General features: G+C 42.9%; 2 long non-coding RNA genes across 2 annotated transcripts in view; one reads left to right on the top strand and one right to left on the bottom strand.

The window, feature by feature from the left end:
* LOC132396689 (uncharacterized) overlaps nt 1-23,642 on the top strand; it is a 43,702-nt gene that overhangs the window by 11,932 nt on the left and 8,128 nt on the right. The gene's annotated exons all lie outside the window — the stretch shown is intronic.
* On the bottom strand, nt 6,353-22,474 carry LOC132396688 (uncharacterized). The gene is made up of 2 exons (XR_009513073.1): nt 22,338-22,474; nt 6,353-8,086 (listed from the first exon to the last, which is right to left on the bottom strand). It is a non-coding gene; the product is annotated as an uncharacterized LOC132396688 (long non-coding RNA).

Here is a 23,642-nt window from a genome sequence, read left to right as displayed (position 1 = left end):
TGGGTAAAAAGCAACATAACAAACGACAGAGATGCAAACCATATCTCCTCTCTATCATTATGGAGAACATAAGATAACTGGCAGATAAAATGGAGGAACTAGCAGTACTCACGAGAACATAGAATGAATATTGAGAATGCAGTGTTATGTGTTTCACCGAGACATGGCTACACGAGCAAACCCCAGATTCCAACGCTGTTGTGAATGGATTTACAACTGTATGAGGAGACAGAGTTAACCTACAGAGGAAGGGAGCCAGGTTTGCTACAGTAAACAGTGTAATCCCGATCACATTTCTGTAAAAAAGTGAATCTGCAGTCTGGATGTTGAACTGCTTGCTGTGAGTTTGTGAACGTTTTGTCTATTGCGTGAGTTCAGCCACACCATATTGCTCGCTGTCTACATTCCACCCTCCCGACACTGTCCCGATGCTGTGTGTGACAATATACACACTACCATCACAAGACTCCAGACTCAACACCCCAAGGCCTTCATTGCAGTATTGGGAGACTTCAACCACATTTCTCTCTTGATAGTCCTACCCACCTTTGATCAGTTTGTCAAGTGTCATACAAGAGAAAATAAAACACTGGATTTCTTGTATGCAAATGTTAAAGATGCATCCAGTTCAATAGCTCTCCCGCCTTTGGGAGATCAGATCACAACCTGGTTCTCCTCGTATATCAGCCCAAAGTACAGCAACAGCTAGCTACCACCAAGATAGTAAAGAAATGGCTTCCAAAGACCATCGAGGCCTTGAAAGTCTGCTTTGAGGTAACTGACTGGAATGTGCTTTGTGAACCATATGGGGAGGACATTAACAGATTTACAGTACTGATTGCATCACTGGCTACATCAGCTTCTGTGTGGACACTGTAATACCATCATGGACTGTTCGCTGCTTACAACCATGGGTCACCAGTGACCTAATGGCTCTTCTCAACCACAAAAAGAGAGCCTTTAGGTCAGGGGACGGGGAGAAATGGAAATGTGCAGAGGGAGCTTAAGGAGAAGATCAAGGTGGCTAAAGAGGAATACAGGAGAGAGAGAGAGCTTGGGCAGAGTAGCACACAGTAGGTGTGGAGAGGCATGAAGAACATCACTGGCTTCAATCAGCCGAGCAGTAGAGCCTCGGAAAGCAGCCACAAATGGGTTAATGAGTTAAATCAATTCATCAATAGGTTTGACAATTGCCCTCCTGTTCACACTCCCCTCAGCACACCAGTCCAGGTGCAGAGGCACACATGCTCCGTCCTCCAACCTCTAATTCAACACGCAGATAAATAACACAGGCTTCCAGTGTCTACGTCCCTTCCTTGCCCTGCTCCCACCATCCACACCTCCACACCTCCACATACCAACTGCTGTCATCCCAATCTTCCCCCAGCCTCCACCTTCCATCAACTCCCCATTATCATGGACTACTGAGCAGATGAGAAGCACTCTGGGGAAACTCAGACTTAACAAAACATTGGGATCGGATGGTGTGACCCCCAAGGTCCGGAAGGTATGTGCTGAGGAGTTGTGTGGAGTTTTCTAGCACATTTTCAATCCGCTCTCAGCCTGGAAAATATCTCGACTGTGTGGAAAAATCATGTGTGGTCCCAGTACCCAAAAAGGGTCAACCGAAAGTCTTGAATGACTACTATCCAGTGGCCCTGATCTCACACATCAAGAAGACCCTGGAGAGGCTGGTCCTGGTTCACCTCTGACCCCTGGTCAGATCTGCCCTCAGTCCCCTGCAGTTTGCCCACCAGGAGCACATTGGAGTTGACGATGCTGTCATCTACCTGCTGAACAGAGCCTACTCCCATTTGGTAAACAGGGCAGCACTGTGAGGATTGTGTTTTTTTATTTCTCAAATGCCTTCAATACCACACAGCCCTCACTGCTGGGGAAAATGCTCCATTCAATGATGGTTGGCACTTCCACTGTATCCTGGATAATGGATTACCTGACTGGCAGACCACAGTTTGTGTGGCTTCAGAACTATGTGTCAGATATAGCTATAAGGAACTGTATTGGCTCCCTTCCTGTTTACCCTGCATACCTTGGACTTCAGGTACAACACTGAATCATGTCAGCTGCAGAAATTGTCTGATGACTCAGCAATAGTTGGACATATAAAGGAAGGACAGAAGGATAAATACAGGGCCCTGTTGGGGATTTTGTCAAGTGGCTGAATTATCTGCAGCTCAACATCAGTAAGACAAAGGAGATGGAGATGGACTTTAGGAAGATTAAGGCTTCAGTGTTCTCTGTTAATATTGATGGTGAGGAGTGCACCTGGACAACAGACTTGAGTGGAGCACCAACACAGAGAATGTAGACTGTGTACAAGAATGGCCGGAGTCGCCTCTTCCTGTGGAGACTGAGGCCCTTTGGAGTATGCAGGCCTCTCCTTCACACATTCTACCAGTCTGATGTTGCCAGTACAACCTACAGTGAAGTGCTGGGGCAATGGAATCAAAGCAGGTGATGCCAACAGGCTGAATAAACTGATTAGAAAGGCTGGTTCTGTTATAGGAGTCCAACTGGACACAGTGGAGGCTGTGGTAGAACGAAGGAGACTATGGAAAATCCTGGCAATTCTGGACAATGTTTCTCACCCTCTGCGTGCCACCTTGGCTGAACAGAGGAGCACCTTTATTAATAAATGAAGACAATAGCACTGCTCCAAAGAGTACCACATGAGGTCATTCTTACCCTCGGCCATTAAGCTCTATAGTGAGTCAACCTATAGCCAGAGAAGCGATGACCCCCTCCTGTTAAGACTGTTTGTCTTAACTTATTTTTTATTCTTTCTAGTTCCCTTCTAATATTTATAACTGTGCACTTGTAATGCTACTGTGACACTGTAATTTCCTTTGGGATCGATAAAGTATCTATCTATCAATTTCTTTTTGGGATATAGTTGAAGGAAGAATTTATTACTTGACGTGAAATGGCAGTGTACATTTTGAATGACCAGAACTCTTTTTTTATATCAATCAATTTTTTAATCTTATAGTACATTTAACATCTCAGCCAGCATTAAATTAGTGAAAATCATAAAGCTCCAGCTGCTGGAGAACTGAATTAAAACCAGAAAATGCTGAAAACACTCAACAGGTCAGATAGAACCTTCATCAAAGCAATTTTGATCAAGGGCCTTTAACATGAAGCATTTACTTTGTTTCTCTTCCCACAGGTACTGCCTAACCTGCTGAGTGTTTCGGCATTTTCTGTTTTTATTAAATAGGTGCAATTATCCATCAGTCATTTAAAGTAAACATGCAGGTACAGCAGGCAGTGAAGAAAGCTAATGGCATGTTGGCCTTCATAACAAGGGGAGTTGAGTATAGGAGCAAAGAGGTCCTTCTGCAGTTGTACAGGGCCCAGGTGAGACCACACCTGGAGTATTGTGTTCAGTTTTGATCTCCAAATTTGAGGAAGGACATTCCTGCTATTGAGGGAGTGCAACATAGATTCACGAGGTTAATTCCCAGGATGGTGGGACTGATATATGTTGAAAGATTGGAGCGACTGGGCTTGTATACACTGGAATTTAGAAGGATGAGAGGGGATCTGATTGAAACATGTAAGATTATTAAGGGATTGAACACGCTAGAGGCAGGAAACATGTTCCCGATGTTGAGGGTAGTCCAGAATCAGAGGCCACAATTTAAGGGTAGGCCATTTAGAATGGAGTTGAGAAAGAACTTTTTCACCCAGAGAGTTGTGGATCTGTGGAATGCTCTTCCGCAGAAGACAGTGGAGGCCAATTCTCTGGATGCTTTCAAGAAAGAGTTAGATAGAGCTCTTAAAGATAGCGGAGTCAAGGGATATGGGGAGAAGGCAGGAATGAGGTACTAACTGTGGATGATCAGCCATGATCACAGTGAATGGCGGTGCTGACTTGAAGGGCTGAATGGCCTACTCCTGCACCTATTGTCTATTGACTGCTAATACAAACGGAATATGCTACTGGACTTAATCAAGTAAAAGGTTTACCCTGGAAACACAAGGGTGCAAATGCTGGAATCTGGAGCAACCAACAATCTGCTGAGTAACTCAGTGCCTCAAGCATCATCAATGGGGAGAGTAATTGTAAAGGCTTTCCTCCAAAACTCTGCATGATGCTGTACGAATGATGTTGAACGATAAAACAGTGTATGTAAAGAAGAGACTTTGTGAGCCTTCTCACTCTGCAAAGTTGGCAGAAAGTTCCACCAGGTATCAGAGGATGTAAATGAGTATGCCACATCTGTCATGGATAGTCATTCGTGGATAAGTGCAACCCAACAAAATCATTCAGCGTCTTCCTCAACCAGAAGCCCTGGGTGAACCTGGAGATCCTCAATCTGCTGAGGGCCATATTAATGGCTTTCAGCTCTGGCGACTAAATAAAGTACTACAAGAGATCCTGATACAACCTCTGGAAAGCCATTTCACATGTGAAGATGCATTTCTGGACCGAACTGGAATCACAGAAGGATGCTCAAATACTATTACCTCCAACAAAACCAAGCAGCATATGTGACAACAAAATTTTGCTATTAGATGAGCTCAATGCCTTTTCTACCCAACAACCAACAAAACATAGAGGCACCTTCACAAACTCCAACAGACCTTGATGACCCTGTGATTTCAGTCTTTGAGGCCGACATGCAAGCAGCCTTCAGCAGGGCGATCCCAAGGAAACCATCTGGCCCAGATACATATCTGGCTGAGTACTGAAAATCTGCACTGATCAACTGGCTGAAATGTTCACCGAGATCTTTAACCTCTCGATTTGTCAGTCTGAGGTATCCACCTGCTTCAAGCAGGCTTCACGTATACTGGTGCCTGAGAAGAACGTGGTAAACTGCCTCATCTAGTAATGCTTACATCCACAGTAATGAAGTATTTTGAGCAGCTGGTAATGGAGCATATCATCTCCTGACTGAGGAGCAACTTGGATCTGCTCCAGGTTGACTGCCGGTGCAGATGGTGACTCATTGGCTCTTCTCTCAACCCTGGAACATCTGTGATGATGCATACATCAGGATGCTCTTCATTGACAACAGCACTACATGTATGATCCCCTCAAAAACCAATCGATAAGCTGTGAGACCTGAGCCTCAATAAGCTTCTTGTGCAAATGGATCCTCACTTGCAGACCCCAGTCAGTTCAGCTTGGCAACAGCATCTTGTCCACAATCACCATCAGCACAGGTGCACCACAAGGCAGTCTGTTTAGTCCCCTGCTCTACACACTTTATACTTATGACTGTGTGGCTGAGCACAGCTACAATTCCATATTTAAGTTTGTTGACAACACCACTGTCATTGGCCAAATGAAAAATGTCGACAAATCAGCATGGGGCGGGGGGGAATATTGAAAAAGTCGTGGATACAGCCCAGTCCATCATGAGTAATGCCCTCCCTGCTATTTACGAGGAGTGATATCACAGGAAAGCAGTATCCATCATCAAGGACAACTACCATACAGGCCGTGCTCTCTTCTTGCCATCAGGAAGGAGGTACAGGAGCCTCAGAACCCACAGCACCGGGTTCAGGAACCATTTTTACCTCTCAACCATCAGGCTCTTGAACCAAAGGGAATAACTTCACTCACCCTAACAGTGAACTGGAGGACTCACTTTCAAGGTTGCTTCATCTTATGTTCTTGATATTTATTCCTTATATATTTTTTATTGTTTATTTTGTGTTTGCACACTAAGTTGTATTTTGCACATTGGTTATTGGTCTATCTTGTGTGTGATTTTTCATTGATTCTGTTACGTTTCTTTGTACTTACTGTGAGTGCCCACCGTAAAATTAATCTCAGGGTTCTGTATGGTGACATATATGGACTTTGTTAGTAAATTTATTTTTGAATGATGTATTTATACAAAGAAGATGAGGCTGAAGCATTTGCAACTATCTTCTAGAACTTCCAAATGAATGACCCATTCCAGCCTCCTCCTGTACGCTAAAATCACTAGAGTTTTAGAAGCTTGGTTCATCAACAATCTTCTGTAATCAAGTCAGATATTTGGACATGGCTACACAGTGATCATTTCCATTTGCTCTTCAGATAATGAAGGAGCCTACTATATCCTATTGCATCAACAATGTAAGGACCTAACCAGCTTGTCATGACAATCAACAGTGTTACTGTCACCAAATCCTTGAAATCAACATCTTACATATAGATGTTGTAGCACTTACTGTTCAGAGGCTGAGTATTTTGTATGAATGATTCACTGCTGAATCACCAAATCCTCTTCTTCATCTACAAGGAACAAATTATGGTGATGATTCATTACTTTTAGCTGAATGACAGCATTAATGCTTAGGAAGCCTAATAACATCCAAGGCAAAGATATCTGTTTTATTCATAGCTCAGTGTTCAAGTTTTATTCATAACTCATAGTTCAAGTTCATACAACCATACATACCCATGAATACAGCCAAACAAAACAGTGTTACTTTAGGGCCAAGGTGCAAAACACAGTATGAACAGTCATACACAGCATAAAGCATATGGCACATATAAGATAACAGTAAAGTACATTCACACAAAAAATATAATCCAAATATTGGTACCCTAGAACAGGTGCTATTTTCTCCCAGTAGGGATTAGTTTTTAGTTCCAAGTGCTCCTGCCACGTTTTGTCACCCTGTAACCTTATCCTTCAATCTCTTTGAATTACGGAGGACAGCATGTGTATAAATGTCTCTCTCCAGCAGACTTCATCATGATCATCATGACTCCAGTATTTCTGTTTTTTTAATGTTTCTTAATTGTACATGTGATTTTTTTGTGTTCTATCGCTGAGCAGCAGTGAACCATCTGATTGGCCTATCAGTGTTTTCTTTGGTAACTAGTTGACTTGATCAGCATTTCTGATCTGGCTATTGTTCACGATTGCACTTAATAAAAAAAAAACCCTATTTGTAATTTATTACCCGGAACTATCATTCTGTCTGCCAATAATGTACCATGACTACAATATACTGCAGCTGTGTTAGAACACGTCCTTCCTTTACACCTCTGAGATCAGTGACTGACTATGTAAAGAACCCGCACAAGAACACAGCCAGTTAGTGCTTTTCCTCCATGCTGTGATGGAAATGTGTTCTTTCATTCCTGTAGGGTCAAAATTATGGAACTTCTTTGTTAATGGCATTGTGGGAGTAGTTTCCCTCAACCATGACATGGTTGAGAAAGATTCACCAACACTTTGTCAAGTATAGATGAGGTAATAATTATACACTGGCTTTTCCATGAATGACAAAATTAAGAGTACCATATAATAAACTGCATGTTACACTCTGCTTCCAAAGTTCAGTTCATTTGTAATCTCTATAGTGTGTCCAACCTTTGTGATCCATGGCTAATTTCCAGCTCTTAGTGCTGATTTGAATCCCATTTCACAAATACACACCAACAGGTGCTAATGATTAATTTATCTTGAATCTGAATAATTCCTTTTGTCCACTTACAATAATACTGGCTGGTTTTACATACACACCATTGCCAGGTTCCAGACACATCCAAAGGTCAATTTTGTCCTTTAGTTAAAAAATTCATAAAAATCTCTCACTACGGTAACCATTTTTGTACATATTGCAATCAGTGACACTAAAAACATGCATGACTGATAAGGAAGTACAATTTCTAAAAAAAGAAAAGAAACTAGCTCAGCTGTTTGTAAGGACAGAAGTATGTTCAAACATCAGACATCTGAATTTAATCATATTATGGAAGCTCATTTATATATAGGTAAATATATAAATACTGAGGCCCAGGTCTCGTAGCTGATAGTTGTCAGTCCATAAGTCAGTTGCCCTTAACCCAAGGATGGCCTGTACTTCAAAAAGTGTTTATCCTCCTCTTTGATAGGTGGAACATTCTCAGGAGCTGTGCTGGAAGAGTTATCTGAAGGACAGTAGTCTGGTTTGGAGCTTTTTGGTGGGAGATGCAGAGAGAAGAGCACCAGGAAAGATGCTTGGAGGATCCCATCTGAAGGGGAGACCTGATTGCAAGGTGTGATTTGCAAGGCAGTGGATACCAGGAAGGGAAGTTCTACCTGTGGTTGGTGATGAGAATTCAGCACTGTGAATAAAGCAATGCATTCAGTTAATACAGAAATGAGCTCCAAAGTTTATGTGCACATTTAGACTGGTTCAACTGTAACGGGTCCTCTTATCTTGTTTTCTTTCTCTGTTAACTGTTTGATAAAGTTGCAAATTGGTAAATACACTTTCTTTATAATTTTATGCTGGTGTACGATCTGTCATTTCTGGGCTGACAATTGTGTTTGGGCAGTATTTACACAACAATTGCTCAAATCAAGATTCTTTTAATCAGAATATCCTATAGTTTCTGTTTGGTTCAACCTCAAATCATACTGACCCCAGACAGACGTTGTTTATGAGAGGTGGCCTCTCACTGGTGAGTCACATGGCTGTTAGCAAAGTTAGCCAACTTGGTGTACAAGTCCTGGTGAGAGGGTTACATGCTCTTCTCTTGGGCTTCCACAAAATTAAACACTTCATTCCACATGAGTATACCTTACCTTGAGTATTTTCTTATTTCAATGCAATATTATTTATTTATCTTCAAATCAAGGACAGCTTCTATCCCACTGTTGTGAGACACCTGAATAGTCTTATTGCATGATAAAATGGACTCTTGACCTTGCAATCGACATTGTCTTAACCATGCACTTCAATGGATACTCGTACTGTGCTTTTCTGTAACAGTAATACCGTATTTTGTGTTCTGGTTGTTATTTTTCCCTTGTACTAGTACAACATACTGATGCTGTGAAATGATCTGAATAGAAGCCATGTTTATCACTGTACCTTTGTATGTGAATATAATAAATTACCAATTCAAAATTCATTAATTTTCTTTTAATCTTCCTTTCTATGTTAATTCTGCCTCCATACATATGTTCTGATTTGTTACTTTATTATATTCCCTATAAATAATATTTTAACTTGTAAATGCAGTTTATTTCAACCTTCTTCCAGAGTCCTAAGAATCCTAAGATTTTGGTTATTCCCTATAATATTCACTCAAATATATTTGTACTTCTTCTATTTCCTGTTTAACATATTTCTTGTTCATGATCAATACTTCCACTTCAGCAGTTTTTTTTCCATCCAAATGAGACAAATGCAGGAAGCAGAATTTACATAAACGATAGCAAGAATGCTTACAGTATATTGTACATTGTGCTGTTTTATCAGGAGGGGAATGTATCCTACATGAATAAAAGTTCACAGTTCAAAGTTCAAAGTGAAAATTATTAGCAGAGTACATACATGTCACTACATACAACCCTGAGGTTCTTTTTCCCAGGGGCATACTCAGCACATCTATAGAACAGTAACTATAAACAGTATCAATGAACAGCAAACTGGTGCAAATACAAATATAAATAAATAGCAATAAGTAACGAGTGTGAAATAACAAGATAAATAGTCCTTAAAGTGAGACCATCGGTTGTGGGAACACCGGAAATAGAATGAGTGTAGTTATCCGCTTTTGTTCAAGAACCTGACGGTTGAGAGATAATGAGTGTTCTTGGACCTGGTGGTACAAGTCCTAAGGCACTTGTATCTTCGACCTGATGACAGCAGTAAGAAAAGAGCATGGCCTGAGAGCTGAGGATTTTTGATAATGGATGCTGCTTTTCTACAGAAACGTTTCATAGAGATGTGCTCAATAGTTGGGAGGGCTTTATCTGTGATGTACTGGGCCAAATCCATTACCTTTTGTAGGATTTTCCACTCAAAGGCATTGACGTTCCCATACCAGGCCGTAATCCAGCCAGTCACTATATTTGACACCACACAACTATAGAAGTTTGCCAAGTTTTTGATGACATGCTGAATCTCTGCGGATTCCTAAGGAAGTAGACATGCTGTCATGCTTTCTTTGCAATTGCATTTATATGATGCATCCAGAACAGGTCCTCTGAGATAGCGACACTCAGGAATTTAAAATTACTGACTCTCTCCACTTCTGATCCTCCAATGAGTAGTGGCTCATAGTCAACACGAGGAAATCTGCAGATGCTGGAAATTCAAACAACAACGCACACAAAATGCTGGTAGAACACAGCAGGCTAGGCAGCATCTATAGGGAGAAGCGCTGTCGACGTTTCGGGCTGGGACCCTTCATCAGGACTAACCGAAAGGAAAATTATTAATGGTGTGTTGTGGCTCATAGTCTTCAGGTTTCCCTCTCCTGAAATTCACTATCAGCTCCTTGGTCTTATTGACATTGAATGAGAGGTGGTTGTTATTACACCAATCAGCCAAATTTTCAATCTCTATGCTGATTCATCACCATCTTTGATACAGCCCACAACAGTGATGTTATCAGCAAACTTGTATATGGTATTGGAGCTGTACTTAGCCACAGAGTCATGGGGTAGAGCAGGGAGATAAGTACACATCTCTGTGGTGCTCCTGAGCTGATGGAGATAGTGGAGGAGATGTTTTTGCCAATCCGAACTGACTGAGGTCTACAAGTGAGGAAGCCCAGGATCCAACTGCATAAGGGTGTATTGAGGCCCAGTTTACTGATTAGTTTTGAGAGGATGGTGGTATTAAATGTTGAGCTGTAATCGATAAAGGGCATCCTGATGTATTTCATCTTTGCTGTCCAGGGTTGTGTAAAGATGGCATCTGTTGCAGAGCGTTTGCTTCATATTCTGAAACTGCATAGGCCCTAATCCCAGCAACACTCCAGATATCAGGCATTACCTCATATTCATCTTACTCTCCCCCTCATGCCAGCCCAAAACTTGCACTGGCAACCTTTCTAGAAGGTGCACGGCAATTTGATGGGCATCCCATTTGATTTGAGATGGCTTGTCTAGACTACACTGTCTGAAAGCTAGTATGTGATCAGGTAATCCACAGCCTCTGCTAACATTTGAGCGGTCATTCAGTTTCCCTGTTCTGCAAGAAGCAACTCAGAATCAGAATTATGTTTGTTAGTTCAGACTGACTGTAAGTCATGAAACATGTGATTTTGTGGCAACAGTCCAGTAAGTAATAATAATGTGCTCCTGCACCTCACTGGCACATTGGGTGGCCATCTTGCTTTTTCTTTACTGCTTGTCTGTTTTAGGCCGAGTTGCTGGCTAGACACTCAACCCAGCATGGATGGAAAGTGTGCAAGGAGCTGGCCAGATTTGAACCCAGGTCCACTCACCCCAAAATCTGTTGAGGATGCCATTACACCACCAGCCGGCTTAGCAACAGTACAGTACAAAACATTAAAAGCTAATATTATGTTACAGAAAATAAATGCACTACCTGTTTAGCCTACTTCATAAAAAAGTCAGTGGAGAGAAATGATCTCCCTACCTCCGGTGTTTCCTGGAATGGATTTATACAAATGGATTCTCTTCTATGGTTCCCAAAAATCTAATATCTCATTTCTTAGGCCATGGAGGCCTGCAAACATAACCAGGAAGTAACAATGGTGCAGTAGTTAGCATTGCTGCCTCATGCTCAGGGGCAAGAGTTTGATCCTAACCTTGGACGCTGACTGTGTGGAGTTTGCAGATTCTCCTTGTGGCAGCATTCTGGCAGATGCCTTTGTTACTTCCTGTCCTGAAAGGATGCTGTTCGGTCAATCAGCTGTGTAATTTGCTCCTGACTAAGAGCCTACATACCTGGATAACAAGTCACTTTTGTCATTTCGACCGTAACTGCTGGTACAGTACATAGTAAAAATGAGACAATGTTTTTCAGGACCATGGTGTTACATGACACAGTACAAAAACTAGACTGAACTACGTAAAAATAAACAACACAGAGAAAGCTACACTAGACTACAGACCTACACTGGACTACATAAAGTGCACAAAAACAGTGTAGGCATTACAATAAATAATAAACAGGACAATAGGGCAAGGTGTCAGTCCAGGCTCTGGGTATTGAGAAATCTGATAGCTTGGGGGAAGAAACTGTTACGTAGTCTGGTCGTGAGAGCCCAAATGCTTCGGAGCCTTTTCCCAGACAGCAGGAGGGAGAAGAGATTTATGAGGGGTGCATGGGGTCCTTCATAATGCTGTTTCCTTTGTGGATGCAGCGTGTAGTGTAAATGTCCATGATGGCAGGAACAGAGACCATGACGAACTTCTCAGCTGACCTCACTATCCGCTGCAGGGTCTTGCGATCCGAGATGGTGCAATTTCCGAACCAGGCTGCGATGCAACTGCTCAGGATGCTCTCAATACAACCCCTATAGAATGTGATGAGGATGGGGGGGGGGGGGAGATGGACTTTCCTCAGTCTTCGCAGGAAGTAGAGATGCTGCTGGGCTTTCTTTGCTATGGAGCTGGTGTTGAGGGACCAGGTGAGTCTCTCTGCCAGGTGAACACCGAGAAATTTGGTGCTCTTCACGATCTCTACCGAGGAGCTGTCAATATTCAGCGGGGAGCAGTCACTCCGTGCCCTCCTGAAGTCAACAATGATCTCTTTTGTTTTGTTCACATTAAGAGACAAGTTGTTGGCTCTGCACCAGTCCGTTAGCCACTGCAGCTCCTCTCTGTAAGCTGACTCGTTGTTCTTGCTGATGAGACCCACCACGGTCGTGTCATCGGCGAACTTGATGATGTAGTTCAAGCTGCGTGTTGCAACACAGTCGTGGGACAGCAGAGTGAACAGCAGTGGACTGAGCACACAGCCCTGGGGAGCCCCCGTGCTCAGTCTGATGGTGTTGGAGATGCTGCTCCCGATCTGGACTGACTGAGGTCTCCCAGTCAGGAAGTCTAGGATTCATTTGCAGAGGGAGGTGTTCAGGCCCAGTAAGCTCAGCTTTCCAATCAGTTTCTGAGAGATGATTGTGTTGAATGTTGAACTGAAGTCTATGAACAGCATCTGAACGTATGTGTCTTTTTTGTCCAGGTGGGTTAGGGCCAGGTGGAGGGTGGTGGCAATGGCATCGTCTGTTGAGCGGTTGGGTCGGTACGCAAACTGCAGGGGGTCCAGTGAGGGGGGCAGTAATGTGCAAAACAATTAAGAAGTAGTTTTTCAGCACATGAGAGAGTTGCAGGGAACAGGGAAAACTAGGAAGAGGAACTAATTGAACAGCTCTGTTGGGAGCCAACATCGACCTGGTGGGCTGAATGGCCTCCTCTTGTGTCTTGGAAGGTGAGCTTCTTTAAAACTGGGAAGTGGGAATCCATGATGCATGGATAAGATATTATCCGCTTTGAGCCCTTGTGAAATTGTAAGGAAAGGAATAATTTGTGTCATGGGATTGTTTTTATATCACTACGAATAATAAAGGTAAAATACCAGAAATGCTGTATACAGTGTAGATTTTAAGAATGCAAAATAAATACTAAGTTTAATGGCCTGGGTTGATCAGACCCAAATGACCCAAACTATCTGAGTGTCCAGGAGTTGTGGTGATAAGTGTATAAGCACAATTAAGTAACTTAACCCTAATTTACTATCATAAAATTAAAAATTAACCACACAAAATACTCTATCGTAAGCTACCAAGAATTTAGAGCTCATGATTCTTGGTCTCCACTTGATTATTGACATCATAGGGGGATATGATTATCAGTGTGATCGGGGATACACAGAATTCTGATTCGTGAAACCACCTTGGGTCTGGGACCTAGGCCCTGATCGATCATGATTCTTGAGTCTACATGAGGTCCCAAGAACCTAGTGAAAGGTATCCTAATAAACAGGGAGTTTCACAAGCATAGAGAGACACATGGAGACAGACAAGCTCTTTATCTTTTGTTCTCGTGCCAATGACTCAGCATCGTTTTGAAAGGAGTTCCACAAGCACTGGGAGACACGCAGAGATAGATAAGCTCATTGGTCTTTTGTTCTCATGCCGCTGGTGCCTGAGGCCAGGAGAGACTCCAGCTGCTATCAGCAAACATTAGACAGTAGCAATCCTGTGTTTAACTCATACAGACACCTTGACACCTTACATGCTGTGAGCTCACAAAGGGTTAAAGTGTCACTTAGAGCTGTTCAGACTTTCATCTAATATTTTACAAAATTTAATACACCCCAACCAGAGGGTGTTTTTTAAGAGAGGCACTGCTGTTGAGGGATCTGTCTTTCATTAGCTTTCCAGCTTGCAACGCTTTAATTTTAAAATGTTCATCCTCGTTTAAAATCTCTCCATGAATTGCCCCACTAAATCTTGGTAATCCCCTTCAACCCTACAATCAATATGATTCCATGGGTCAAATTGTCTCTGATTCTTTGATTTTTCTTTTGAAATGTGACAGATAAATTTGAGTGTGATCCTTGAGGTGTGACAGCTGGTAAAGAGAAATGTGGTAGATAGGGAACAGCTGCAGTATTTCTTTCAATTATAGTAAACTTTGCAGCCACTCTACCTCAACAGAAGAGAACCAGCATTTACCGGTGAATAAACTATCTGTGTGGAGTTTGTATACCCTCTCTGGGACTATAGCAATATCTCGTGGATGCTCCAGTTTTATCCCCTTTCCCAAAGGTTGTTTGGTTAGTTACACTTAAACTTAGGCCTTTGACTGGTCATATGTGAGGGAGAATAGGTTACAGAAATATACGACAGGGAATGGGATTGATTGCATTGCTCCAAGATTGACTTTGTGACTTTCTTTCATGTTTTGTGAAGCATGAGAAACAAGTTATGTCAATATAATCATCCCCTTAAAACTAATCAATAAGCCTCAAGACCTTGGCCTCAATGCCTCCTTATGGAATTGGATCCTCGAATTCCTTACTTGCAGACCCAAGTCAGTTTGGATTGGTCACAACACCTCCTCCACAATCTCCCTCAGCGTAGGGTGTGTGTTTCCTTTCTGCTCTACTCTCTTTACACCAATGACTGTGTGGGTACGCACAGCTCCAGTGCCATATTCAAGTTTGCTGACGACACCACTGTTGCTGGCCGAATCAGAGGTGGTGAGAAATCATCATGTAGGAGGGAGGTTGAAAATCTGGCTGAGTGGTGCCATAACAAGAAACTTTTACTCAATGTCAACAAGGCCAATGAGCTGTTTATTGACTTCAGGATGAGGAAACTGGAAGTCCATGAGTCAGTCCTCATCAGAAGGAGAGGAGGAGAGAGTCAGTGACTTTATCATCATTTCAGAGGACCTCTCCTGAGCCAGCACATAAGTACAAGGAAGAAAGCATAGCAATGCCCCAAGTTTCTTGGAAGTTTGGGAAGATTTGGCATGACTATAACTGGGACAAACTTCAATAGGTAGTGGTAGAGAGTATATTGACTGATTGTATCACAGCCTGGTATGGAAACACCAATGCCCTTGAATGTCAAAACCTCCAAAAAGTAGTGGATACAGCCCAGTCCATCATGGGTAACGCCCTCCCCACATTTAGTGCATCTACAGGCAGTACCGTTGCTGGAAAGCAGTATCCATCATCAAGGATAATCACCGTACAGGCCATGCTATCTTCTCACTTCTGCCATCAGGAAGAAGATACAGATGCTTCAGGACTCACATCACCAGGTTCAAGAACAGTAATTAGCCTTTAACCATTAGGCTCTTGAATCTGTGGGATAACTTCACTTTCCTCGTCATTGAACCAATCCCTCAAACTATGGACTCACTTTCAAGGACTCTTCATTTCATATTCCTGTTACTTATTGCTTACCTATTTATTATAATTCTTTCATTCCTTATTTTGTTTTTGCATATTTTGTTGTCTTTAGCACAACGGTTTCTTGTCCATCCTGTTGGGTGCAGTCTTTCCTTGATTCTATTATTGTTCTTGGATTTGCTGAATATGCCCACAAAAAAACAAATCTCAGTGTTGCATATGGTGACACGTGTATTCGATAATAAGTTTACTCAGTACTTTGTATATTTTGTATCAATCAATATTTTGTACTGGATGGTGTACAGTTTTTTTTAATCACAAATATGAGAAAATCACACACAAAATGCTGGAGGAACTCAGCAGACCAGGCAGCATCAATGGAAAAGAGTATAGTTGATATTTTGGGCCGAGACTCTTCATCAGGACTGGGGAAAAATTGATGAGGAGTCAGAGTTAGAAGGTGGGGGAGGGGAGGAAGAAACACAAGGAGCTAGGTGAAACTGGGTGGGGGGAGAGGTGAAGTAAAGAGCTGAGAAGTTGATTGGTGAAAAAGATACAGGGCTGAAGAAGGGGAAATCTGATAGGAGAGGACAGAAGGCCGTGGAAGAAAGAAAAGGCCTCTGGTGCTCCTCCAAAGGGAGGGGATGGACAGGGTAAGGAGATAAGGTGAGAGAGGGAAATGGGAATGGGTGTGACAACCTGAGTGTGACATCATTGCAACAGTAGAGGAGGCCATGGATGGACATATATCGGAATGGGAAAGATAAGTGGAATTCAAACAGGTGACCACTGGGACATCCCACTTTTTCTGGCGAACAGAGCGCAGGTATTTGGTGAAACAGTCTCCCAATCCAAGTTGGGTCTCACTAATATACCGGAGGCCACACTGGGAGCACCGGACTCCATCAGACTCACAGGTGAAGTGTTGCCTCACCTGGAAGGACTGTTTGGGGCCGTGAATGGTAGTGAGGGAGGAGGTGTAGCACTTCTTCCCCTTGCGAGGATGAGTGCCAGGAGGGAAGCCAGTGGGGAGGACCGAGTGGAAAAGAGGGTGGTGTAGGGCGTGATCCCTGCGGAAAGCAGGAAGTCAGGGCGAGGGAAAGATGTGCTTGGTGGTGGGTTTTTTTTTTGGTGTTGTTGCTGCACTCATCCTGAGCAGTGGAGAGTATCCTGTCACCCTTCTGATTTATACCGTGTGGATGGTGGAAAGACTTTTCAGTGTCAGAATTTGAGTCCCTTGTCACGGGATATATAGCCTCTAACTGGCTCTTGTGGTTATGGTATTTCTGCAGCTGGACTGGTTGAGAATCTGCTCAATGTTAATTCACAGGACATTTATGGTGGGGGACTTGGTAACGGTGTTGCTTTGAATATACTCCAGCTTTAGAGATAGTAATTGCTTATCTGCTCAAGCTTGAATGTTGTGTAGGTCCTGCTGCATAAAGGCATGGACTGCTTGTTGAGAAGTTGCAAATGGAATTAAATATTATACAATCATCATCAAACCTCCCAATTTCTGACTTTATGACAGAATTGATGAAGCAGTGATAATAATTAAGCTTATTATGTCTTCCTAAAGAAATCATGCAGCTCTATCCTCGGCAAGAATGGTTGATGTCCAGAAACCATAGCTATCCTCCTCCATGCAAGTCATTCCTCCAGTGATCTTTCTGACTTCCACCTGAAAGCTGTCAACTTCAGCTTTTTTGAGGTTGGACGGTAGTGAAATGTTTAACGTGCTGAACCCGGTAACCACTGTGAATGACCTATCCAGAAATGTAAATTTAATTTCAACCATCATATCTGGGGTTTAAATTCAGATTTAGTGATAATCCCTAAGTTTAATAAATCTTTAACAACAATGACAATGTATCTGTCACCTGACCAGGTTTATTGCCTTTCCAGTACATTTATGTTTAAATTCCAGCACAGAGGAATCCTGTTTGATCATATTTTAAGCGTTCAGGTAGCCAACTGGTTTATAACAAACATCCTTTGATGGAGCATCAGACTTCTTCAAACAATGGAGAAGATTCCGCACTATCAGCAACAATGCACTTGGAATGTACACAACCCAGATATTTGAATGCCAACATTTGCACTTGTATTCTGCTGTTTGACGGCATTATCATCAGATATTTTATCTTTTGAATGTCCCAAGATACTTTGGTGCAGCAACAATCACCACCTTCCCTTAGCAACTGAAAATAGGCAGTGTGTCCACCCACATCCTGAGTTCGTTGAAAAAGACATTGTTATGTCAACTACCGTTTCTATTGTTCTGTTCATTATGAGGGTATCTCCCTGTTTCCTCTCTTCTTCCATTTTGTTTCCCTTCTTACCATAAGATCATAAGACATAGGAGCAGAATTAGGCCATTCAGCCTATTGAGTTTGCTCTGCCATTCTATCATGGATGATTTATTATTCCTCTCAACCCATCCTCCTGCCTTCTCCCCATAGCCTTTCATAACCTTAATAATTAAGAACCTATCAACCTCCAATTTAAATATATCCAATGACTTAGCTTCCATCGCCTTCTGTGGCAATGAATTAACATAGAAACATTGAAACATAGAAAACCTACAGCACAATACAGGCCCTTCAGCCCAAAAAGCTGTGCCAAACATGTCCCTACCTTAGAACTACCTAGGCTTACCCATAGCCCTCTATTTTTCTAAGCTCCACGTATCCATCCAGGAGTCTTTTATAAGACCCTATCTTTTTTTTTGCCTCCACCACCGCCTTTTTGTAGCCCATTCCATGTACTCACCACTCTCTGCGTAAAAAATTTACCCTTGACATCTCCTCTGTACCTACTTCCAAGCACCTTAAAACTATACCCTCTCATGCTAGCCATTTCAGCCCTGGGAAAAAGCCTCTGACTATCCACACGATCAATGCTTCTCGTTATCTTGTACACCTCTATCAGGTCACCTCTCATCCTCCATTGCTCCAAGAAGAAAAGGCTGAGTTCACTCAACCTATTCTCATAAGGCAAGCTCCCCAATCCAGGCAACATCCTCGTAAATCTCCTCTGCACCCTTTCTATGGTTTCCACGTCCATCCTATAGAGAGGCGACCAGAATTGAGCACAGTACTCCAAGTGGGGTCTGACTAGGGTCCTATAAAGCTGCAACATTACCTCTCAGCTCTTAAACTCAGTCCCACGATTGATGAAGTTCAATGCACTGTATGCCTTCTTAACCACAGAGTCAACCTGCGTACCAGCTTTGAGTATCCTATGGACTCGGACCCCAAGATCCTTCTGATCCTCCACATCACCAAGAATCTTGCCATTAGTGCTATATTCTGCCATCGTATTTGACCTGCCAAAATGAATCACCTCATTCTTCTCTGGGTTGAACTCCATCTGCCACTTTTCAGCCCAGTTTTGCATCCTATCAATGTCCCACTGTAACTTCTGTCAGCCCTCCACACTATCCACAACAATCCCAACCTTTGTGCCATCAGCAAATTTGCCAACCCATCCATCCACTTCCTCATCCAGGTCATTTATAAAAATCACAAAGGGTAGGGGGTCCCAGAACATATCCCTGAGGTGCACCACTGGTCACCGGCTTCCATGCAGAATATGACCCATCTACAACAACTCTTTGCCTTCAGTGGGCAAGCCAGTTCTGGATCCACAAAGCAATCTATCAGGTCATCTCTCATCCTCCATCGCTCCAAGGAGAAAAGGCCGAGTTCACTCAACCTATTCTCATAACGCATGCTCCCCAATCCAGGCTACATCCTTGTAAACCTCCTCTTCAGCCTTTCTATGGTTTCTACGTCCTTCTTATAGTGAGGTGACCAGAATTATGCATGGTACTCTAAGTGGGGTCCTTGGATCCCATGCCTCCTTACTTTCTCAATAAGCCTTGCATGGGGTACCTTATCAAATGCTTTGCTGAAATCCATATACACTACATCTACGACTCTACACTCCAGAACCTCTTCTGTCCTCATATCTTCTGGCTCAGCAATCTCCTCCCTTGCTTCCCACAGTAGCATGGGGTACTTCCCATCTGGTCCCAGTGACTTATCCAACTTGATGATTTCCAAAAGCTCCAGCACATCTTCTTCCTTAATATCTACATGCTCCAGCTTTTCAGTCCACTGTAAGTCATCCCTACAATCGCCAAGATCCTTTTCCATAGTGAATACTGAAGCAAAGTATTCATTAAGTACCTCTGCCATTTCCTCTGGTTCCATACACATTTTTCCACTGTCACATTTGATTGGTCCTATTCTCTCACATCTTATCCACTTGCTCTTCACATATTTATAGAATGCCTTGGGGTTTTCCTTAATCCTATCTGCCAAGGCCTTTTCATGGCCACTTCTGGCTCTCCTGATTTTATTCTTAGGCTCCTTCCTGCTAGCCTTATAATCTTCTAGATCTCTATCATTATCTAGTTTTTTGAACCTTTCGTAAGCTCTTCTTTTCTTCTTGACTAGATTTACAGCAGCCTTTGTACACCACTGTTCCTGTACCCTACCATCCTTCCCCTGTCTCATTGGAATGTATCTAAGTAGAACCCCACGCAAATATCCCCTGAACAATTTCCACATTTCTTCTGTATGTTTCCCTGAGAACATCTGTTTCCAATTTATGCTTTCAAGTTCCTGGCTGATAGCCTCATATTTCCACTTATTCCAATTAAACGTTTCCCTAACTTGTCTGTTCCTGTCCCTCTCCAATGCTATGGTAAAGGAGATAGAATTGTGATCACTATCTCCAAAATGCTCTCACATTGAGAGACCTGACACCTGACCAGGTTCATTTCCAAATGCCAGATCAAGTACAGTCTCTCCTCTTGTAGACTTATCTACATATTGTATCAGGAAACCTTCCTGAACACACCTAACAATTCTACAGATTCACCATCCCCTGGCTAAAGAAATTCTTCCACATCTCTGATACAATAGGTATCGCAGAAGCTGGAAATCTAGAATATTACACATAATGTGCTGGAGAAACTCAGCAGGTCAGCCAGTGTCTATGGATGGGAATAAACAGATGATGCTTTAGGCCGAGACCCTTCATCAGGACCATTTACCCAGTCCTGGCGAAGGGTCTCAGCCTGAAATCTCAACTGTTTGTTCCCATCTCTAGATGCTACCTGACCTGCTGAGTTCCTCCAGCACATTCTGCATACTGCACCTTCTTCATCACTGTTATAAAGTGATGTCCTTGTACTCTGAGGGTGTGCCTTATAGTCCTAGACTCCCCCTGTATAGGAAACATCCACTCTATAAAGGTCTTCCAATATTCAATAGGGCGGAGAATCTCACCTGGTCCCTCAACACCAGCTCCATATCAAAGAAAGCCCAGCAGCGTCTCTACTTTCTGCGAAGGCTGAGGAAAGTCCATCTCCCACCCCCCATCCTCATCACATTCTACATGGGTTGTATTGAGAGCATCCTGAGCAGCTGCATCACTGCCTGGTTCGGAAATTGCACCATCTTGGATCACAAGACCCTGCAGCGGATAGTGAGGTCAGCTGAGAAGATCATCGGGGTCTCTCTTCCCGCCATCACGGACATGTACACTACACGCTGCATCTGTAAAGCAAACAGCATTATGAAGGACCCCACCCACCCCTCATACAAACTCTTCTCCCTCCTGCCGTCTGGGAAAAGGCACCGAAGCATTCGGGCTCTCATGACCAGACTATGTAACAGTTTCTTCCCCCAAACCATCAGACTCCTCAATACCCAGAGTCTGGACTGACACCAACTTACTGCCCTCTACTGTGCCTATTGTTTTGTTATTATTTATTGTAATGCCTGCACTGTTTTGTGCACTTTATGCAGAACTGGATAAGTCTAGTATAGTTTCTCCGGGTTGTTTTTACATAGCTCAGTTTAGCTTTTGTACTGTTTTATGTAGCACCATGGTCCTGAAAAACATTGTCTCATTTTTACTGTGCACCGTACCAACAGTTATGGTCGAAATGACAATAAAAAGTGACTTGACTTGAGATCTTCCCTGCCCCATTCTTCATTCTCCAAGCAGCCATTTAGAACTGTGTGTGAAAGTAAACAGAGGGAGCTCTCCACTATTCCTGCCCCTTCTCGTCACTCCTGCCTATCACCTCTCTCTGGTGTCTCTGCTTCCCTTTCTCCCATGGTCCACTCTCCTCTCCTGTCAAATTCCTTCTTCTTCAGTCCTTTACTTTTGCCACTTAATTGCTCCCAGCACTTCACTTTGTCACCCCTCTTCACCACCCCACCCCACCCACCTACCTCTCCCCAACCAGGGCTCACCAATTACCTGTCAGCTTGTGCTACTTATCTGCCTCCGTAGGTACTGTCTAGGCTTCTGAGTTCCCACAACAGTTTGTGTGTGTTGTGTTTACTCCGTGACTCATTTGCAATGCGATAGACTGGATTACCCACGCCCCAATGATTCTGGTCAGTCCAACTGACAGCAATATTAAAACCATTTTAGTTGGTCTGTAACCATGCAGAGCCCCTCCATTTACTTTCACGTATGGTTCTAAAGGGATCCTCAGCCCTCTTTCTGAAATGGTAAGATGATTGTCCCAGTAATTGCTAACATCTCTCCTTCAAATGAATATTATCAAACATTAAAAGTTGTTTATCTCAGTCAAAGCTGCTTATGGATGTTTTTTATCTGCACGAGCTGGCTGTTATGTTTCCCACATTATAATATTTAAAAGCACACAATTGCAATTGCATTAGAATGTTTTAGAATTGCAGTATAAAGACACATACCAGATATGCCCTCAGCACAGTCTTCAGGAACTAGCTGAGTTCTTGGCCTGTCACTGACAGTAAACTGAAGTGAAACACCAGCTTTTTTCCATCTAAATTAAGCCTTAAACTAACTTCAGAGAGATGACTCAGTCAATGTTCGCCCCTTAGATTTGGAAAGCTTTCAACTGCAGTGAAAATTGTGGCTGAACCTTGCCCTAACAGCTCCCATCGCCAATTCCCTTTAACTTTCTAGGAGTTTGCTGGCCTTTTGTGGGGGAGAGGAGGGGTATGTTTGCATCCTGCCCAAAATAATGGAGCTGCCAAATTGTGCAACTTTATATTTAGCTCATCTCTCAACTCCATTCGTTGCAAAATAAAATAAAATTCCCCACAATAAAACACATCAGTTCTCTTTGGAGACACTGGGCAGGAAAGAGCAGTAAATGATCAGGATTAATCTGTAACTCATGAAACAAAAAACATTGTGCAGAAGTGTGCCAGAGATGTTCAAAGGATTAAAAGTCACAGCTCTACCCTGCGAAAGAGAGAGTGCTTCTGTTTCCTGTGCTGATCTTATCTCTTTCACACAAATGCATCCTATGCTGCTTTCATGTGAAAACTACAATTGTTGCCTCAAAACTGATCCCAGAAACACAAGCACAACCACAGTCTTTACGTTGCATTTAAATTCTGTACCCTTGCAGATATTTGCATCCATTTGCAAAGGTCAGAATGTCCCTCTCCTTATCATACAGATCCTCAGGGTGAAGGACACACACACACACACACACACACACACACCCTTTGTCTCGACCCGAAACGTCGACTGTTCATTTCCACGGCTGCTGCCCGACCTGCTGAGTTCCTCCAGCTTGTTTGTACGTGATGTTTATCTATATCCTCTTCCTCAATCCCACTGTTTGCCTTCTTTGCCATTCCTCCTCCATTTCCACTTTACCTAACTGCCTCTTTTAATCACTTCTGTCCCTCTTTTCTCCCTTCTCTTTATCCATCTACTCCCTCTCAGCACTTTCCCTTTCATGAGACCCCCCAAACTTTTCTCCTTAACTCACTCCCCCCCTTTACCAACATCCTTCTCAACGATTCATTCATCACAAAGGAGGGGAATGATTTAAGGTGAAAGCAAACTGTGATTGGGAAACATCTGGTGCTTATTTAGACTAACTAACGGAAGACCAATGGATTTGCTTGGAGGTGTGTGCTCTAACCCACCGAATATCCACAGACCTAAAACACTCCTTCCTAAAGCTGAACCCCTTGGAACAGACAGATGGATACGGGGGAACAGTTGAAGCTGCTGGA

The sequence above is a fragment of the Hypanus sabinus genome, chromosome 1, assembly GCF_030144855.1.
Source record: "Hypanus sabinus isolate sHypSab1 chromosome 1, sHypSab1.hap1, whole genome shotgun sequence".
Taxonomy (NCBI): Eukaryota; Metazoa; Chordata; class Chondrichthyes; order Myliobatiformes; family Dasyatidae; genus Hypanus; species Hypanus sabinus.
Note: the sequence above shows the minus strand (reverse complement) of the source record. Positions and strands in the feature narration are given on the sequence as shown.